The following is a 19,995-nucleotide window of genomic DNA, read 5'->3' as shown; positions in this document are numbered from 1 at the left end:
CATCTGTTGAGCCCAGCAGATAATTGTTTTACTATGGGGGAGTGTGACACATTAACAGTGAAACTGACCAAGGAGAATTCACTGTTCATTAATCTTAAGGAGCTGGTGTGGCTTGCTGAACTCTGAGTTTGTTTCACAGGCTGCTTTTGCATATCTGCCTTCCGTAGCACCTTGTGTCGCAGTCTTCTGTTTTCCAGTTTCCAGTTTCTTCTCCATGCTAAATACATTTTGTTGCATTTTGATGTTTATAGGCGATGCTTTTAGATTCATATTTGCAGATTGTTCCCTTTTCCAGTCAGGTAATGAGTATTTTTTTTAACCTTATTTGCCACTTTTAGCCTTTTGCTGTACATCACACATTTTACTGCTAAGTAAATGCACCTTCTCGTTGTTTTGTACAAGGATGTTCTCTCCCTTTAGCTTCTTGCTGAAGCGTCCATGTCCCTTCCCTTGGACTTGAGACAGATTCCCACCTTTCCCTTTTTCTTTCAGTTTTGGATCTTTTCTTTAGCCATTGCTTAGATCTTAACATGAAATGAAACCTTGTACTGTTTTGTATATATTTTAATGAGGCTGCTTAAAGTAGATGTACAACACAGCTTTGTACCAGTTTCTTAGAGCTCCTAGTAAAAGATGTCCTCTGTGAGCCCCTCGGATCTCAGCCTTTCTTTTATTCTCGCTCTTCTAAAGGCAGGCACAAGGAGCACCACTCTCCTTTGCTCCTCTCTCTTTAGTTGCCCGGTGAATTTAGTCATTTAAAAAACTGTCTTTGTCAAGCAGATGACTATTAATGCACACTACATTTAGTTGGTTAAAATTAAAACCTTGCCACCTTCTCTGGGAGCGTGTGTGAGGAGCTGTGCTTGGAAGATTCCCCACCTACTACTTTTATGCTGTTGTGGTGAGTCTTGTCGTATCAAACATCTCCAGTTTTATCTGATGCATTTGTGCTTGAAAGGTCTTGTATTCCCCTTTCACACTGGGGTCTGCTCTACTAGCCATTAATTAAGGTGAACTGAAAAGGACCAATGAGGAGCTTAAACAGCAGTAGACAGCTTCGTTTGCTGTTCTTTCTCGAATTAATGAAAGGCATGAAGGTGGAGCTGATGCAAATGCCTAGTTTGCTTCAGGATTATTGACTGCATAAATCTTTTTAGATTCTGCATTTCAAGTACTGGAGTGCCACTTGATGTTCATGCATCTCTTCTGTGGATTCTGGTTTCCCAAAAGCAGCTTCTGCAGTGTTTGATAAGCTGATGCTGGAGCCCCTGGCATCAGACTTCCTTTCTCCTACCTGGCCTACCATTTCTATATTGGCTCCTGGGGGTTACAATGTTGGTTTACCCAATCCAGGCTCCTTTGCAGTGGCTTAGTTTCCTTGTAATCTCCTATGTTGGCCTCTTTCCTATGAACCTAAAATAAGTGCTATGCTACCTACTCATGTGGAACATTTTAAGGCTAGCCAATTTCCCTTTTATTTGTGCTTGAAAAGCCCCTATCACATTTGGTTATAGATAGGCCTTTCCCATCCCATGGTCAATAATTGTACATTACACCTGAGAGAGTAACTGGAACCATACCATAAATAGAGAGAACCCATGCATGGGACAAAGCATTTAGGAGCTGCCTATGCCCATTAGTAGTAGAGGGAAGAGTCATGGGGTGCATTTTCTGTCTTTCATCCATAGATGTAACATCTAAGTTTCACATGAATATGGACGGGATGAGGTGTGTGTGGGTGGGGAGGCTGTTCCACAGCAGTGGTATCCTCTGTGAAATGTACCTGTCCTTCCAAACCATTTAGTTGATGTTACAGAAGAAGTTTAGATTCCTAGACAGTGTTTCTGATACCATTTGACTTGATGTATAGTAAATCCATCAGTAATGGGTTTGAGGATGCCTTGTATGCCAGCACAGGTCACTTGTTAGCAGTCTGCAAGATACAGAGTATAGTGACAGGGCTTACTACTTGCTTTTTCTTACTGTACATAATATTCTCTGGCATTGGCTCCAGAACCTGTTTTCCTGGCATTGGTTTGGACCAGTACAGGCAACCCAGGTTCTTCCTGTTTTTTAGGAAGGTCAGTGTCTGCTGTTCTGGTGTTGCATGCCCCTGTGTTAAGGGGCTCAGTTCAGGCATTGCCCCTGCTGCTGCACAAGATTCTACATGTTCATTACACTTTTTTTGTTTTCTTCTTCAGGGACTTCAAGCATTAAGACAGTCTGCTGTCTGAAGACTGACTGTATCTTTAAATACAGAAGTTTCCCTTGGCAGTCCATCAAAAAGAACCTAAAAGTATCACTACAGCAGTTCTTGTGATGGAAGAGGAGAATGATGATTGGTCCATATTCTCTCTTTTTGCATCTGGGTTCCAGCAGTTCATAGTTTTAAGAGAAAAGCATTTGTCATTCTCAGGAGTGCTCTCTCTGTAGAAGGAACTGCAGGGCACCTTCCAAGAAGTGCAGAGCATCTTATTTTGTGGTTCCTCCTTTTCTGATATTGATGAGTAAACTTAACTCAGCCCAAACCAGGAATTGTCGCCATGTCCAAGGAAGGCATATAGGATTTTCAGACCCACTGTAGCTCATACGGTAAGTGCTGAGCCCCATAACTCAGTTGACTTTTTGTGGTAGCATGGAGGAACTTTGTTCATCAGTCACTCTACCCCCTAGCAAGGAGTCTGGTTTTGGGTAAGCTGGGGAAGCAGATATTATTTATTTATTTTTATTTATTTATTTATTTATATATTTTTTTTTTTTTAGGTTCATACCAGGCTATCTGCCCTAGGGCATTTATAAGCCTAGCCAGAATGTGTTTGGCTGTAGCCACCCATTTTAAATTTATTTTGCTATGCCCTTTTTTGAGGTTAGTATACTGTGCCTCTAACAGTGACACAGAAGTGATACCCAGGGTAAACCTACGATCTCCCATCCACTCATCAAGATTCCTCTTGAAGAGAGTCAATGAGGGACTCTGCCTAACCTGGACTGGGATTTTATTCCAGAGTGAAGGGAGCCTCTGGGTTATGAATCTGTCCCTCCAGCATGTCCTATTTATTTCAGTGCTGAGGTTCAAGTCTCTCGAGCGCGTAGCTCTATGGGATTTGGATTTTCTGAGGTGCAGCATGTCCATTAACTCCGGGTTGGACATGGCTTTACACGTCTGGCACAGATCGCCTCTGAACAGGCGGTATGTCACTGAGTAGAGTTGGAGTTTCTTTAACCGGGCAGCATATGGCATCTGTTTGAGCCCTTTGATCCTCTTGGTGAGGTACTTTTGGGGTCTTTCCAGTTGCTGCAGGTGTCTGTTAAGGTACATCCCAAAAGGGGCATTGTACTCCATTATGGGCCTGATGAGGGATGAGTAAAGAGGCACGATTACCTCCCCTGATCTAGATGTGAATCCCTTCATGATTAGGTGGGCTATATAAAATGTTTTTCTAACCACTTTGGCCACGTGGTTGTCAAATGAGAGATTGCTATCAACTTGGGTCCCCAGGTCCCTAATTACTTCTGTACTTAATGGATTACCACCTATGTGGTAATTTGTGGGCACTTTGTTTTTGCCAAAGGGGATGACTATACACTTTTTGGCATTTAGCTTGAGGCCATGGCTCTGGCACCAGTTGTCTGTTTCTGTGAGGCCCTTTTGGAGGATGCTTGTGTCAGCTGGAGAGTATTATGGCGCCTAGTTTGCAGTAGTCTGTGAACTTGGTCAGCCACAGTCCTTCCATGCTGGCCTGTACCTCTGAGAAATATATACCGAACAAGAGAGGTCCCAGGACTGAGCCTTGTGGGACACCACTTGTAACTGGTTTGGAGTCTGACATGGCTCCAGCAATTCTAACCATGTGGGTTCTGTCCTTGAGCCAGTTTGCAATCCATCTAGTGACATAGGGGTTTATATTTAAGTTGGTGAGCTTATCTAGAATGCCCGAGTGGGGTATTGTATCGAAGGCTTTTGCGAGGTCCAGGTAGGCTGTGTGGACCAGCTTCCCCTCATCAATGATTTTGGTGACTGTTTCAAAGAAATCAACCAGGTTTAAGAGGCAGGATCTGCCCTTAACAAAGCCAAACTGGGTAGGATCCAGTGTCTGTAGGTCCCAAATATCTTTATTTATGAGGTCCATGATGATCCTTTCCATAGCTTTGCAGACCAAGCTAGTCAGGCATATGGGGCGATAGTTTCCAGGATCTGTTGAGGCACCACCTTTATGGAGAGGGACCACTGTTGCTGTATGCCACTCTTTTTGGGCACATATCCTGTAGTAAGGCTGAGATTGAACAGTAGTTTTATGTTTGGGTTTAGCTCTTCTTGGAGTTGTACGCAGCCCGGGACACCGCCTGGTCCCATTGATGCTGTGTTTTTTGCTTTGGAGAGAGCGGCTCTTACCTGAGCATCTGAGATGTCACGGGGGCAGCACTCTGCTGGGATAGATATTTGCCCTTTTGGTGGGGAGGGGGGGGGTTCAGTGTATTTTTTGTCATTTTGGACTAATTCTGAGCATATCTGGGAATTACCACCCAGGTTCCTAACATAACTAAAGAAAGCCCTGTGATTATCCTTAGTGTGCTGTGCAATTTTTCTCTCGAAGCTGGTCTTGGACAATTTTATGAGTGCCCATAGTTTTTTGCTAATACTGATCAGTGATGCCTTCCCTTTTTGGGATTTTGCTCTGTCATTTAGTAGCTTCCTCCTTCTATTGTATAGTTTGGTTATGGCTGGGGTCCACCAGACAGGACGTCTGCCTTTGGAGGATTGGGTCTTGGTTTTATTAGGGATTGCATGATCCATGCATTCCTGAAGGTGTTCATAGAATGCGTTTATAAAGGATTCTGCGGTCTGGGCCATATTTTCCACAGGCCCGTGGGCTTTGAAGGATTCCACCTCTGTTTTGAAGAGTGTGAAATTTGCTTTAGAGAAGTTTTTCACTGTGGTTTTCTGGGCAGGGGGTGGGGTCGGGATGTGAATATCCAGTGAGATTAGTTTATGGTCTGATCTTACCAGTGAGGGATACACTTCTGGTCTGGAGCATAGAGTCCCCATGTTGGTGATCAGGTCCAGTATGTTTTCCCCTCTTGTGGGAGTGGTAACAAGTTGTTCCATAGGATTTGAGTTTATAAATTCTAGGAACCTTTGGGCTAGGGTGTTTGGAGCTAGAGTAATGCTCCCAGTCTATGCTTGGGTAGTTGAAGTCGCCCAATATAATGGTGTTTGGAGAGACCTTCATATTTTCCAGTGTTCTCAGGAAGGCCGAGTTGGGTTCCTGGGTTTGGGAGGGTGGTCTGTAGCAGGCTATAAACTGGAAGGCAGTTTTACCCACTGTTAGTTGCACATGGATAGTCTCTGATGCTTCGTGCTTTGCCACCAACTTGGAGGTGTGGGTATCTTTGAATATTGATACTCCCCTTCCTTTTGTGGGTCGGTCCAAGTTTTGGGGCCGAAAAGCATGGTATGAGGTATAACCTGGTAGTGCTGAGGTGCTCTCGGGAGCCCTGAACCAGGTTTCTGTTACTGCACAGATATCTATGTTCTCCATACTAAGGAGTTTCGAGTGCGTGCATCTTGAGGTTTAGACCTCTGGCGTTGAGTAGCATTACTCTTAGTTTCTTATCCCTTGTGATACCTATGGAGGTGGGTTTGTCTTTTGAGCCTTACCTAAAAAGGCACTATGGGGGTAGCAAGAGCCTTTGCCAATATCCGAAAGCCCAGGGGTGACAGGTGCAAGCCGTCCCTAGTGAAGCATCGTGGCTTGTCTAGCATATCATCCCAAGCTGACAGGCATTGGATCCCCTTTGAATGACACCAGTACCTAAGCCAATTGTTGAAATTGATCATCTTGTCTTCATATTGTGGCATCATTCTTGGTGAGGGTAAGATGCTACTCAAGGTCAGGGTCATACCGGCCTGGGCTACATGCTCAGAGAGCTCCTTTGTCTCTTCATGTAGTCCAGGGAGGTACGTCTCAAGGTCATTCACACCAGCATGGACAATGACTGAGTCATATTTGTACTTGCCTTGGAGTGACCGGAGTGCTTGTGTTGTGGCGGATCCTAGCACCAGACAGGCTGCTCACAGTGACCCCCTCCTTGTTCAGCCTGGTGAGCGGGACGTCAGTGTGCCTGACTATAGTCACCTATTAAAAGTGTATCGGGTGTGTTGTTTAGTCTTAAGGGCTGTGACTGTTCGGCACACTGGCTTTGTGATATGTGTTGCACGTGTTTTGTTTTGGGGTAGCGGTTGCTTGGGTGTCTTCTTTGGAGGTCTCTGCTGCTTAGGCAGATCTTTATTTAGAGCCTCCGAGTATGTTTTTGTGTGATTGTGTTTGGTTTGCTGTCGTGGTAGGTCTATGTGAGACTGGAATTGTAGTGAGTGTGGTTTCCTTCTCCTCCTGATTGGTTATGCCAGTACTGAGTTGAGAGAGCTTGGCCTCCAGTTTGGCTATATGGTTGCATCTCTCACATGTGTTGGAATTTGTTAGGAGGAGGAGAGGATTGTCTGTGTACATGAGGCAGTTGTAACATTGCCTCAAGATTCCCAGATTCACCAGCTGGACCGGAGAGGAGATTGACAACTGACCTTTGGACATGCTAGAATAATATTGGGAATTCCTTAATTGGAAAAAAAGGGCCAGTGGGGAGTGAGGGTGTAGTGCTTTTAATTTTTAGTGCTGACTTTTTCTATAATTGCTTTAGTGAGCAAGTGCCAGGTAACTTAAGTGCAATGTGTTACAGGTAACTTAAATGCAAAAACGACAAACAGTAACTTTCTTTCAAGTGAAACAAGGCAATAAGTACAGTAAGCAATGCAGATATCACTATTGATCCACAGAAGCACTGAGAAGCCGCGTATTAGATGCAATTAGCGTTCCAGGGAAATAACAAGCAAACAAGCAACAAGCATATAAACAAAGCTAGATTCAGCAGGCCTGGATCTAGTCTATGCTACAGCAAACAAGGTGTACCAATTTCAGTAAGATACAGTTCAAATATTCAGGCACTATAAACCTTTAACCAGAAATTCCCAGCTCAGAAGGGCAGAGTCCAGCCTCTTCTCCCACAAGAGTGCAGACCACGAACCTTCTTAATGTAAAATAACTGGCCTGAAGCCCAAGTGCTTAAACCAGAACTAATACACTTTAAGAATTACAGACACTGGGCTCTGTCAGCAGTTCCCAACTTAGAAGGATGAAAGCTACCTGTCCTGCCACCACAGTGCATGCCACAAACCTTCCTAATGTAAAACAACTGGTCTGAAGCCCAAGTGCTTAATCCAAAAGACTTGGAATGATAGCTACACTTCAATCAAGTTACTACCAAACAGTAATAAATACAATTGAATACTTTAGAGAATGCCTGGATTAGTGCTCAAGTTACACAAACAAAGCTAAATCTAGCAGGCCCGAATCCAGTCTATGCCACGGCAAACAAGGCGCACCAACTTCATTAAGAAGCAGTTCAGATATGCATGCACCTATAAGCCTTTAACCAGAAATTCCCAGCTCAGAAGGGTGAAGTCAAGCCTCTCTTCCCACAAGAGTGCAGACCACGAACCCTCTTAATGTAAAATAACTGGCCTGAAAGCCCAAGTGCTTAAACCAGAATTAATAAGTAACAGACACTGAGCCCTCAATCAGCAGTTCCCAACCTAGAAGGATGTAAGCTACCTGTTCTGCCATTACAGTGCAGACCACGAACCCTCTCAGTTCATAACAACTGGTCCGAAGCCCAAGTGTTTAAACCAAAAGGCTTAGAATGAGTTACACCAAGCAGTAATAAATACAATTGAGTACTTTTAAGATGATGCAAAAGTAAAATAAAGTAGGTAGAAACACAAGTACAGTAAAAGCAGATTAAATTTTTTTTTTTTTTTTTTCTGAACAAGTGCTGAGATCAAAGAAACAGATTTGAGTGCTGAAACTAGAAAACTGGCTAGTTATAAGAGAAAAAAAACTAAGCTAGAAGGCTTCCCTCCAACACAGAAGGGCTTGGGGGCTCAAGTCTGTACCACTTAACAGGAAAGGTAGGAAACTAGCTTAAATTCTTTTTTTCTGTTTCCCAGATGCTCTCTTTGTACACAGTAGGAGTGCCTGAAATCAGAATATGATCTCACTGCACTCAGTTGAGTGAGCAAATGAGATGGGCCCAGAAGGAGTATCCAAACACAAATTTACAAGAGAGACGGGCAGTTTCAAGGCCACTAAGATTAGCACCAAAACAAAAACGGGGAGTGTGGGTGAGACTAACTGAAGAGCAGAGTTAAAACTTCCAGTTCAGTTAATATTCCTGCAACACAGTTAAAATCAATTTAAATACTGTATTTTTTGAAAAAAAAAGTGCAGATAAAGGTACTTAAATTCTCTTATACGTCCAGTTGAATAGAGCAAGTTCTTAGCCGGCCAAAGCTGAGGTTTTTTGTTCTTGACATTATGCCTTAGTATGACAGTTTACGTTTATACAATTGCTGTATTTTTGTAAGGATATCTTGGATCTTTTTATTTTATATTTATTTATGGACTGCACAGTGGTGCAGCGGTTGCGTTGTCGCCTCACAGCAAGAGGTTCTCCAGTTCGATTCTTGGCTGGGGTGCCTTCTGTACAGAATCTGCATGTCCTGTCTGCATTTCATGTGAGTTTCCTCTGGGTGCTCCCATTTCCTCCCACGTTACAAAGACGTGCAACTGGAGCATTTCTATCTGGGCCTCTGCTGGTAATTGGCTCGTTCCAAGTCGGACTTTCCCAGTAAATGTTAAATAAGTAAATATTTAATTTACTGGGTTGATCTGACTGGGTAGTCAGGTGCCCATTTTCAGCAGAGACCCGGGGAGAAAGGCTTCACATACATGACCATCATAAAAATACAAAACACAAAAATACAACAGCTCCACATACATGATAAAAAATACAAAAGCCAGAGATCTGTACAAATTAATAGAGCAAACACAGCAAACAGTATATTGTGGCATAGTATGTTAAGTTACAGAAGTGTACAATAGTAAAGCAGAAAATATAATGCATTTGACGAAGAATGCACAGTAATGCTATATACAGTTGTATACATTCATTTAAATATCTAGTTTGTTATGGAAGATTTTAATGTGTGTGGCCTTTTGAGTAGTGCCCAAAGAAAATTTATGTGAATGATGGTGGTAGGGCTAGCCATGGGTCAGTACACGTACTTTGCCAAATGAGATTGAGGTGGGCTTTTAATTGGGTTGTAAAGGTGGGACTGCTGTTTTGCAATCTGATATCTGGTGGAAGAGAATTCCAGATTTTAGCAACTGTATAGGAGTAGGGGGGTTCTCCAACACTGTCTACACTTAGCTACTTCAAGAAAGGCTTTGTTTGTGGATCTTGTGGAATTGTGAAAGTTGAGTAAGCCTGAGAGATTGGGAATCTTGTTTGGGTGGTACAGCAAGTAATGAGCCATGGTGAGTTTGTTATAGTTTAGTTAGTTGGGGAATTGTAGCCAACCTAGTTTTAGTGAGTGACTGTGGTGGGAGCTGAAATTAGAGTTGGTTGCGAATCTAGCTATTTTATTGTAGCGCATGGACAATTTACGTAGGTCTCTCAAGGTTTGTTAATACAGGGGATGCATAGAGCAATGTAGAGAGATGAGTTCTGGATGTAGTAAATTTGGTGCATTTGGTTGATAGTTTTTGCAGCGGTGTAGGGTTCCAAGTTTTTTATGGACTTTGGATATGGTTTGTGCTATATGTTTGCCAGACTAGGTTTTGGTAAAGTATTGCACCAAGAAGTTTAGCTTGTGATACTGGGGGGATTTGGGTGTTATTGGGGAGATTTGGGTGTTATTGGCAGAACTGAGAGAGAAAAGAGCAGAAGAATCAATAGTTTTGGTTGGTGAAAAAGCAAAAGTCGAGTCTTTTTGGGATTAAGTATTAGTTGTAAGTTTTTTAACCAGTTGTTATTGGAGAAGGCTTCTTGGGTTTTAGTCTGGAGTGTTTGGAGTGTGGGGGATGAGCAGATCAGTGTAGTATCATCTGTGTATTTGACTGTTGTAGCTTGCAGGGTGACGGTATGGAAGGGTGTTTGTAAAGATATTAAATAGTAGGGGTCCCAGAATGGATCCCTGTGGTACACCTGTTACTGGGAGAAGGGGGGAGAGGGAATTATGACACTTAAACCTGCTTGTTGGCAGTTGGATAGGTAGCCTTGAAACCAGAGCAAGGAGCTGATGAAATGTTTTATACTGCTGAGGGACTCCCTGTTGAGACTCGTGAAACAGGGACCCTTATGTCAGGCTTTGGTTGTAAGTAGCTTAGTTCAGGTTACATTTCAGGCTGCAGAAAGAGCTACAAGAGCAGTGACAGTTATGCTGTGGTAGTCTTGGCTGTGCCTGTTCTCTTACATTGAGGACACCAGTGCTACACTTATGGATGCAGCCTTTAAAGGGATTCTTGCAGATATTGGCTAATTTGAGGCCCAAACAGCAAGGCATGAAGCAATGGGTACAATCCTTTTTGGTCATGAGACATTTAATTTTCCCCACTGTCCTTTTCCTTGGCACAGAAGAACTAGAGAACCATTTTTTAGATGCAGTTTCCAGTAATGGTGTTGATCCAGTGGCTGAGGGTTATAGTAAGGCAGTCACTGTCCCTGTAAATGAAAATTGCACTGCTCATGGCTCCCACTCCAGCGGATCTTATAGTGGCACAAGGTTTGGAAGGAGAAATGGTTGAGAGATTGTTAAAGTGACTTCATCACAGCTGTGTTCAGGCAAAAATATTACTTGTCATATGTGCCACCCTGTCAGTGTAGATGACTTAACAGTTGCTCACAAATGTCATCCAGGAGGTCCTAGCAGACCAGCAGAGACAAAAGCATTTCCATATTTTTTTGTGCCCAGAAAGATTAGACCCAATGCCCCAAGTGGATCTATGAGGCTTGAAAACCTAATCCCAAAATGATATTTTCTCACACTTGCACCAGTTTATTCTCCCTACCCTTATGAGAGAAGACTGGACATGTTTTAGTGTTCAGGACACTTGCAGCCATAAGACTGTCAAACCATCCAGGAAGTTCCTCTGCTTCAGAACCGGGACCTGTCCCTGTTCAGGTTGCTGCCATTTGGGATGGAGTTCCCTCTGGGCAGATACAAAGGTCATTTTTCTTGTCTTGCTATTTATCTCTAAAACCTGCGTCTAAAACTTTTAGCGAAAGATGCTGTGGGGGGCACTTCGTCTTTTCAAGAAGGCCAAAAAAGTCAGGTTGGAGTCTTCGGCTGTGCCTCCTATATTGGGTGTCTCTCTCAAGGCTGAAGTCTGGAGGTTCACCTGGTTCCTGGGTTGGAGTCTTTTACCGTGAATGTTTGTTTTAAAACCATCAGAAAAAACTAAATACTGCAGCTAAGCTAGAACTTCCAATCCGTGACCTCCTGTAACAGAGGCACATGGGATATATGCAAATGACCCTTATGGACATCATGTGTTTCAGCTATATGGCGATTCTGATTGCCCATGACTTCTACATTTGAAGTCGTTTTAATGGACAATTTCAGGCCAATAAAGCCAAACCCCACTAGCTATGGATATGCATATTTCGGCCTTATGACCTTGTCAGTATAGCATAAGCAAAGTGTTTGACTAAGCATAAGAAACACAGGGTTGTTATACCCAGTTGATGTCCATTATCATTAGGGTGACTGTTTTAATTTATTTGGGATATTTTGCAATCAGAAAAAAACTAAAACTCCAGCCAAGCTAGAACTTCCAATGGGTGACCTCCCAAACCTCCTGTAACAGAGGCACATGGGATATATGCAAATGACTCTGATTGAAAAAGCTAAAACTGTTCTCTGTTGCATACCGTCTTCTCAGAGGCGATCTCTGTCTAACGTACAGAGCCATGTCCAACCCAGAATTGTTGAACATGCTCAATCTTACCAAAACCAAATCTACTCGAGCTACACGCTCTAGGGATATAAACCTCAACACAACAATGAATAGAACATGCTGGAGGGATAGATTCCCTTCTCAGAGACTTCCCTTACTATGAAACAGGGTCCCGATCTACATAAGACAGAGCCCCTCACTATCACTCTTCAAGAGGGACCTTGATGAGTGGATGGGTAACAAAGTTCAAACCGGGGATCACTCCCAACAGCACTACTAGATAGGGGCCAAGGGTACTAGCTGCTAGTACAAGGGTCTAGGGAACTACTAAAGGGGAGGTGAATACCGTACAACATGGCTGGGCTAATATATGCCTTTGGGCAGATAGCCCAGTACCAATCTATGAACTGGTGATTGAGGAAGTCCCAACTACGATTGAACGTAGGTAGACATTGGAACTTTCTGTGTCATAAGACATCCCCTTAAAGAAGCAAAAGACAAAACTTGTTTCTTCTCCTCCTAAGGACCCTCAAAGTAAATGGCAGAATTTTACATAGGGCTTATTCAACGCTCTTGTGGCCTTGAAGCCTCCTCAGGGGGTCTCTGTTCCAGCTTCTCCTTGGTTTTCGATATTTGGTGTAACTGCTTACCTATACTTTGTTTTGTACTGTTCTGGAGCTTTTCTCCCCAGGTCTCCACTAAAAACGTGTTTCTGACCCAGTCTGTCACTACCCAGTTAATAAATATAAATAAATAAGAGAGGTCTACTAGTCCTGAATCTCTTTTTGAGGAGATTTCTTTTGGGGAGACCATCCCCAGGATGATGGGAGTTCTTTTAAATGGGATTGCTCCCATGTGACTGAAGTGCAGAGGAGGTATGAGCTCCTTCAAATGGAGTCTCCTAAGCCCTCTGCTGTTCCTCTTGTTTTGGCTGCTTTACTGGATGCTTTTTCTTCTGCTTTTCAGGCACCAGACTCTCTGCCCCCTACTCCTAAGAAACCAGATCAGTTTTTCAGAGTCCCCGATGACTGCAAATTCCTTTTTAAAAGTGTCCATCTGCTGACCTTTCAGTGGTGTCTGTGGCATCCAACAAGTCCTCGAAATTACTGCCCTTGATTAAACTTCTTCCTTCTGATGAGGGCAGCAGGACTATGGAAAAGCTGGGTATAAATGTTTTAGACTTTGCCACCCTAGCCTTTCGGGCTGTTATCAGATTCATATGGCAAGATATGTTTTTGCTGTCCTTTCTCAGGCTTGTCAGGTTATTTCTGACCTTCAGAATCCAGAAGGTCAGAAATAAGACTTTTGTCTGGTCTCTGTTAAGGGCTTCTTCCCAGGTAGCTCGCCATTGGATTAAATGTAGTTATGATGCAGCAGATGCTTCCTATAGAGCTGCTGCGTCTGGCTCTGTTTTGAGGAGATATTCCTGGATATAGCATCAATCTATGCCTGATGATATTGAGGCTAAGTTTATGGATGCTTCTCTGGACAGCAAATGTTTTGTGCTGCTGCAGCTGATTTGTTCAAGTCCCTGCAGGAGAAGGATAAGGAGTTACAGATCTGATACATAATTTTTGTTTCAACAGAGTGCAAGTTCCAGAGAACCTATCCTACTAAACCAGCTTTTGTTAGAAGGCAGTCTCGTCGTCCTCCTAAAGGCAAGAAAGGTGGTAGGAGGGTTCCCCCAGCTAAGTATACACAGACCCCCTCCTGCTCAGAAGCCTTCCTTTCCTGATAAACCAGGTGCTGTCTGACTACTAGATTTCTTCCCAGCCACGCTTATCCTTTTTCTGTTCGCCATTCTCTGTCTCCTCCTGTCTAGGTAAGCATGACTCCAGATTCTTGTGTTCTTTCCATCATTCACCAAGGATATTTTATTATTTGGATAAGTCTTGCTCCTTCATGGGCATTCCTCAACCACCTTGAGAACAGTTAAGCTCTTTTCCAGAGGTGCTTCAGGATCTTTTGACTCTGGGAACTATTCAAGAGGTTCCAGCTGCTCAAAGGGGGAGGGGTATTATTCCAGAATGTTTTTGGTCCCCAGGAAAGAGGGCAGTTGAAGACCCATTCTGGATCTTTCTCACCTGACCACTTTTCTGATGGTTCCTTCCTTTCAAGTGTTATCCCTTTAGATTTTGTCCCCTTTGCTGCTGCTTCAGTCTTTCCTGGTTTCTCTGGATCTCAAAGATGCTTATCTCCATATCCCTATTCCTCCCCTTTTCAGGAACGTTTTGCATTTGTCTGCTTCCTGGCATTTTCAATTCTCTGCTTTGCCCTTTGGCCTCTGTACTGCCCCAAGGGTATTCACCAAATGCCTAGCTACTATGATTGCTTTTTGTAGGATTCCAGGGATCCAAGTATTTCCTTACTTGGATGACCTGTTTCAGTCATCCTCTCCAGAGATCCTGTTAACAAAATCTTTATTTTTGACATTTCTCTTCTGCAAAGCCTGGGGTTCACAAACTTCAAAGTCTTTTCTGACTCCTTCTCATGGTCATGTTTTGCTGGGGTGCAGGTTTCAGACTGTGCCTATGCTGGCATCTCTGCCTCCTCCCAAGGTCTTGACGCTCATTTCCTTCTTTCAGAATCTTCTGCTGGCCAAGAACTTTGGGGTTCATAGTATCCACCATCGCTATGCTCCCTGTGGCCAAACTCCACATGAGAACGTTTCAGTGGTTTCTGAAGTCCTTTTGGTTTCAACATGCGCATCCCCTAGACTTTGTAGTTCCTCTTCTTTCTTGTCTCCAGAAGGAACTTCACTGGTGGATTCAACACTTCTCAAAACACAGGGCTCCCCTTTATCCCACTCTTCCCTCTCGGGAGCTGATCACAGATGCCTCTGACATGGGATGGGGAACAGCCTTGGACTCCCTAAAGGTGCAGGAGGTGTGGTCACCTCTTTAACCAAAATAGCACATTCGTGTCAGAGATGAGAGCTCTTCTGCTGGCAGTTCAGGCTTTGTGTGTCTGTCTCTCTGTGTGTGTGTCTGTCTCTCTCTGTGTGTGTGTCTGTCTCTCTCTGTGTGTGTGTCTGTCTCTCTCTGTGTGTGTGTCTGTCTCTCTCCCCACCTGGACCTGTCAAGGTATTTACAGACAATACTACAGTCATGTGGTATGTAAACAAATGGAGGGAACAAGATCTGATCTTCTTTGCTGGTTGGCACTCCTGGTGTGGGATCTGGCTGTTCAGTATCAAGTGACTCTTCAGGTAGTTAACATTCCCTCCAGTCAAAAAAATATTGTGGTGGGCACTGAGCACGTCCTTAATTCAATCCCACGAATGGATGTTTCACAGGGATGTGTTTCTGGGCATTGTCCCAGTGGGGGACTCCTCAAATAGATCTATTTGCCACCCCTCTGAACACAACTTTCTTTTTTGGTCTAGTGTCCCAGGTCCTGTAGTTTGGAAGGCGGACACCCTATCATTTTTCTCGGAAGGGGATGTTTCTTTGTGTTTCCCTTCCCTTCCCCTCATTCCAAAAGTCCTGTTCAGAATTAAGCAGGATACTCCCAAAATCTTGTTTGAGACTCCCTTATGGCTGAGACAGCATTGGTTCCCTCTTCTGCATTTGGCCAAGGGCAGTAGTCACAAGTTACCTCCAGAGAGTGGACCTACTCACTCGAAACAAGGGATCTTTCATCCATCCACACCTGTTCATTCTTCAGTTGACACTGTGGGTGATGGGTTTTGAATCCACATAGACACCTTTTTTTCCTGAGGACATGCTTAAGGTCCTGCAGGAGACTAGGAGACCCACTGCTAGGAAGTCCTTTTTATGCAAATGGAATAAGTTTTCTGTTTGGTGTCTTTCTTGTAACCTAAGTGCCCTTCATATTGGGCCTCATAGGAAGTCTGTCCCTCCTCCCTGGGATCTTAATTTTGTTTTGAAAAAAATGACTGGCTTCTTTTGAGCCTGCTGCTTTGGCATCCTTGCAACATTGCTCTTGGAAGACTTTACTTTTGTTGGCCCTTACTTTTGCCAGACTGGTGTCTGAGCTTCAAGCCCTTAAGGCTTGTCCTCCTTTTGTGGAATTTCCTAAGGACATAGTGTCCTTGTGTACTAATCTTACTTTTATGCCCAAGGTGGTTAATGAGTTGTCTCTTAATCAGTCTATTCATTTGCCCACGTTTTCCCTTCTCTGCAATCTGCAAGTGAGAGGGTGCTGCATCCTTTTGATGTGCATAGACTACTTGGATTTTATTTAGATAAGACTAAGGCTGTTCGGAAATTTGATCAGCTGTGTTTTTTTCCCCTCCTAGGTCCCTAGGATTAGCTATATATTTCTTCTTGGATTTCAAAAGCTATTTCCTTTTGTTCTCTTCATGGTAAAAGCCTTCCTTTTCCTGTTAAGGCTCATTCTGTTAGGGCTGTGGCAGCTTCTTGTGCTTTTTTCCGAGGGGTTGGATACTAACTCTATTCTTGAGGCAGCAATCTGGAATTCTATGCGTACATTTACCAAGCACTACAAGTTGGGTGGGATATCCAGAGCTAGTTTTGCTAGGGCCACTCTTCATGGTTTCCTAGAGGACCCTGCTGGTCCTTTCTCTTCCCAAGTCTCTTCATGAGCTTTGGAAGTCTCCCTACTGTTATGAATACTGCAACAGTGATGTGGAAGGACGTGGTACAGCTGTGTAAAATCTTACCATAACTCTAGATGTCCTTCTCTTCACTGTTGCAGTATTCCCTCTCTCTCCCTCCCTCCACCCCCTGGTCCATTTCTCTTCTGGATGTACTCATTCTCTCTCTTCCTTTGGACTGGCATTCCTTCTGGGGCCATCAGTTCTGACTGTGGTACGTCCAGATGTCACTTTCGTGCCCTGTGCAATGCAAGGAGTGTACATGTGATGTACGGCATACATTAAAGCAATCTATAGGCTTTGGTAATACTGGCCGGGCAGTGGGCCACCCTTGGCAGGGTATCCCTGCTGTAATAAGTACTGCAACAGTGAAAAGGACATCTACTGTTATGGTAAGATTTTACATAACTGTACTTTCTGATTGCCAGTACAGAAAATTGTTTCAGCAATTCTTTGTGGTAAAGATCCTTTTTGGAGCCAAGAAGTTTGTGGGAATGTTACTAGTTTTTTTTTTTTTGTTTTAAACTCCTAAGTTATTAAAAAGCTCTTATGAGTTGCATGAATTAATTGTCAGTTTGTTGCAACATGGACAAAATGGAGGGTGACAGTTTTGTAGAAGTGGTTAACTGGCTTCTTGGTTACAAGCTTGTCCAGGCAGGATAATGAGAGGAAGAACACTTATTCTGAAATCTTGGTTTTAAAATGTTGCAGGTTAATACCAAGTAATAACCCATGAGTTATGCCACCTTGAGATTAAATTTGCCAGGATGTGCAAGATAGCTGGAGGGAGGAGTCCAGAAATAAGAAGTCTGTAGAAATGTGTAGGCAGATGTGCGTTGAAAAGCATTTAGTGAAACTGGAAGACAAAGTACTGAGATGAAATCGTATGGTGATTGGCCTGACAAAAAGGAGTTGATTTGAACTTCATGATTTAGAAAATAGCTTTTTGTTTACTGCCATCAGCATCTGAAAGGGGTATGGGAAAGCTGCAAGTTTAAATTGGTGCAGTTTGTGTCTTAATGATAATGAACTGATACTTTGGCAAATATGGTGAAAGTATGGTAGAACTGATACTTTGGCAAATATGGTGAAAGTATGGTAGAAGGGAGACCTATTTTTGTTGGTCATGATTTTTTTTTCGGGGCAAAATGTCAACATTTGAAATTTTCTGGTGTTTTTAAGGAGTGTAGTGCTAAGAAGCTTAAGACTTCTTGACTTTTCTAGTTCTTTTGCAGGTGTTCCCGAGTGTGGTGAAAAATTTACAGATTCATGGTCTGCTATACAGTGCTCATTCCTTCTGGGAGTAGACCGACTATGACAATGCACTGAACTAATATATTAGACTACAGTTTAAAATCGTTCCAAAGTAAGAATAAACTAGCAAGTCACCAATTCCATTTTTCATGAATTTGGCCAGAAGCTGTGGAATGACAAGTTGTGGTTTGAATAAAGTCTGTTCCATTTTTTCCATAGTAGTCCAATTAAATGAAAAATGTTCTAATTATTGTTCTCCTCATGATAAAGAATTTGGATTTTCTTGCTTTCTGAACAGATTGTTCTGCTTATCACAGTTTTTGTAGTAAACGTTTATATGCAGTGGAACAAAAGCACTTGATGGACAGAATAAAGACTAACCTTTTCCAGTTAGCTGAATAGACAGTTTTTTTTTTGTTTGATCATTTTTTTTTTCATTTATGATGAAAATTTGGACTTTGCTTTTTAAAACAGTTTCTGCCAATGCTGATTAAGTTTTTTTTTTTTCAGTATTTGAATGCTTTGCATACCTTTTGGTTGTAGTCAACAGTCGAAGTATTCTGTGAATAGACTGAAATCCCTACTTAAAAGTAAAAATGCTAAAGACAAACTCAGGGTTATACAGTGTATAGAGACTGCTGTTCCTGAATGGAGCAAAATAGTCCTCACAAAAAAACAAGCCACCCTGGTGGATATAAGGCATAAACAGGTTGTACAGCAACAACAAGAAGAAGAAACTAATGTCTAAGAACAAGAGGGAACTGACTCTGCAGAGGAAGGACAACTTCCACAGCTTGAACAAACAAAACAGGTATCTTTATAAAGTCCTCTAAAGCCAATCACTAAGCTAAACTAGCATCTCAATCTAAGGATAATCGCAAGGCATTTTTAGCTGTATCAGAAATCTAAAAGGGATGGCCCAGCTTTGTGCCAAACTAGTAGTGGTCGGTACCACTCCTACTGACCCTGACCCTGAGGACATTGCCAACCTGCTAGCAGACAGATTTGGCACACACTTCACCCCCTGGCCCCACCAGACATACCCCAAAGCATACCTGTTACCAGTCCTCTACTTAGCATCTCCAAAGAGCAGGTCATAACAGCACTCTTCATGGCCAAAAACACAGCTTCTGTGGGACTGGATAACACCTCTGGCTACCTACTAAATGGTCTAAAACTGAATCTAGAAGAACCACTTGGCACTGTCTTAACCACAGTCTTAAGTGCTGACTTTGCCCCAGCAGAGTGGAAAACAGTAACAGCGATTCCCTTGCACAAACTGGGTCCATCAACCGACCCTGGGAACTATATACCCATAAGCCTAACCAGCCTCATCTGCAAGGCCATGGAGAGAATAATTAATTATGGTCCTCATCTGCAAGGCCATGGAGAGAATAATTAATTATGGTCCTTAACAAAGACATAAGTGACCTTCAGACTCTTGACCTGACCCAATTTGGCTTCATTAAGGGTAGATCATGCTTATTAAACCTGGTGGACTTCGAGAATGTCACCAAAGCCCTGGATGAAGACAAAACAGTACAATACAGCCTATCTTGACTTGGCCATGACTTTTGACACAATTCCCCACTCTGGCATCATTGAGAAACTGAGTTGGCTGGGAATTTACCCATATATCACTAGATGAGTAGCCAGCTGGCTCCCTGACGGAACACAAATAGTCAGAGTTGGGGATTATACCTCTACCAGCAGACCAGTTACCACTACCACAAGGGTCTGTGCTGGGCCCCCATTTGTTTGGAAACTGTTTCTCAGAAGTCCAGGTAAAAATAAATGGCCTGTGGCTTACCAAGTTCACTGACTGCAAATTGGGTGCAATCAGAGTCCCCCAGTGATACTGACATACTACAAAAAGGGCTTACACAAATGACTAGTGCCAAAGCCACGGACATGTTTGTTTGTTTTCCATTTAATCATCCCTTGTGGCAAGGGGGAAGTCTCTGCAAATTACAATATTAACAGTACCCCCCTAAGTTTAAACCCTGTGGTGAGAGATTTGGGAGCTTGGGTGTATAGCAACCTTAACTCGATCACCATGTGTCCACAATAGTAAGGAAGGCCTTCTACGTTACACATCTCATAAGTAAGGGCATAGCATCTAGAGCGAAGGATGATGCAACTCTCTTGTACTCATCCCTCATCAGACTACTACTAGAGTACAACGCTGCCTTCTGTATGTACCTCACCAGACACCTGCAGCATTTGGGAGAGAGCTCAGAGGTTTCTCAACGTGAAAATTGAGGACCTTCAACACATTCCTTTTGCTGTACTCTATCTTGTAGGCTGCTG

General features: G+C 43.1%; 1 protein-coding gene across 1 annotated transcript in view; it reads left to right on the top strand.

The window, feature by feature from the left end:
• The window catches only part of ATP5IF1 (ATP synthase inhibitory factor subunit 1), a 114,720-nt gene that overhangs the window by 33,138 nt on the left and 61,587 nt on the right, over positions 1-19,995 (top strand). The gene's annotated exons all lie outside the window — the stretch shown is intronic.

Source organism: Protopterus annectens, chromosome 1.part2 (assembly GCF_019279795.1).
Source record: "Protopterus annectens isolate FY-2018-M chromosome 1.part2, PAN1.0, whole genome shotgun sequence".
NCBI classification, from domain to species: Eukaryota; Metazoa; Chordata; order Ceratodontiformes; family Protopteridae; genus Protopterus; species Protopterus annectens.
Note: the sequence above shows the minus strand (reverse complement) of the source record. Positions and strands in the feature narration are given on the sequence as shown.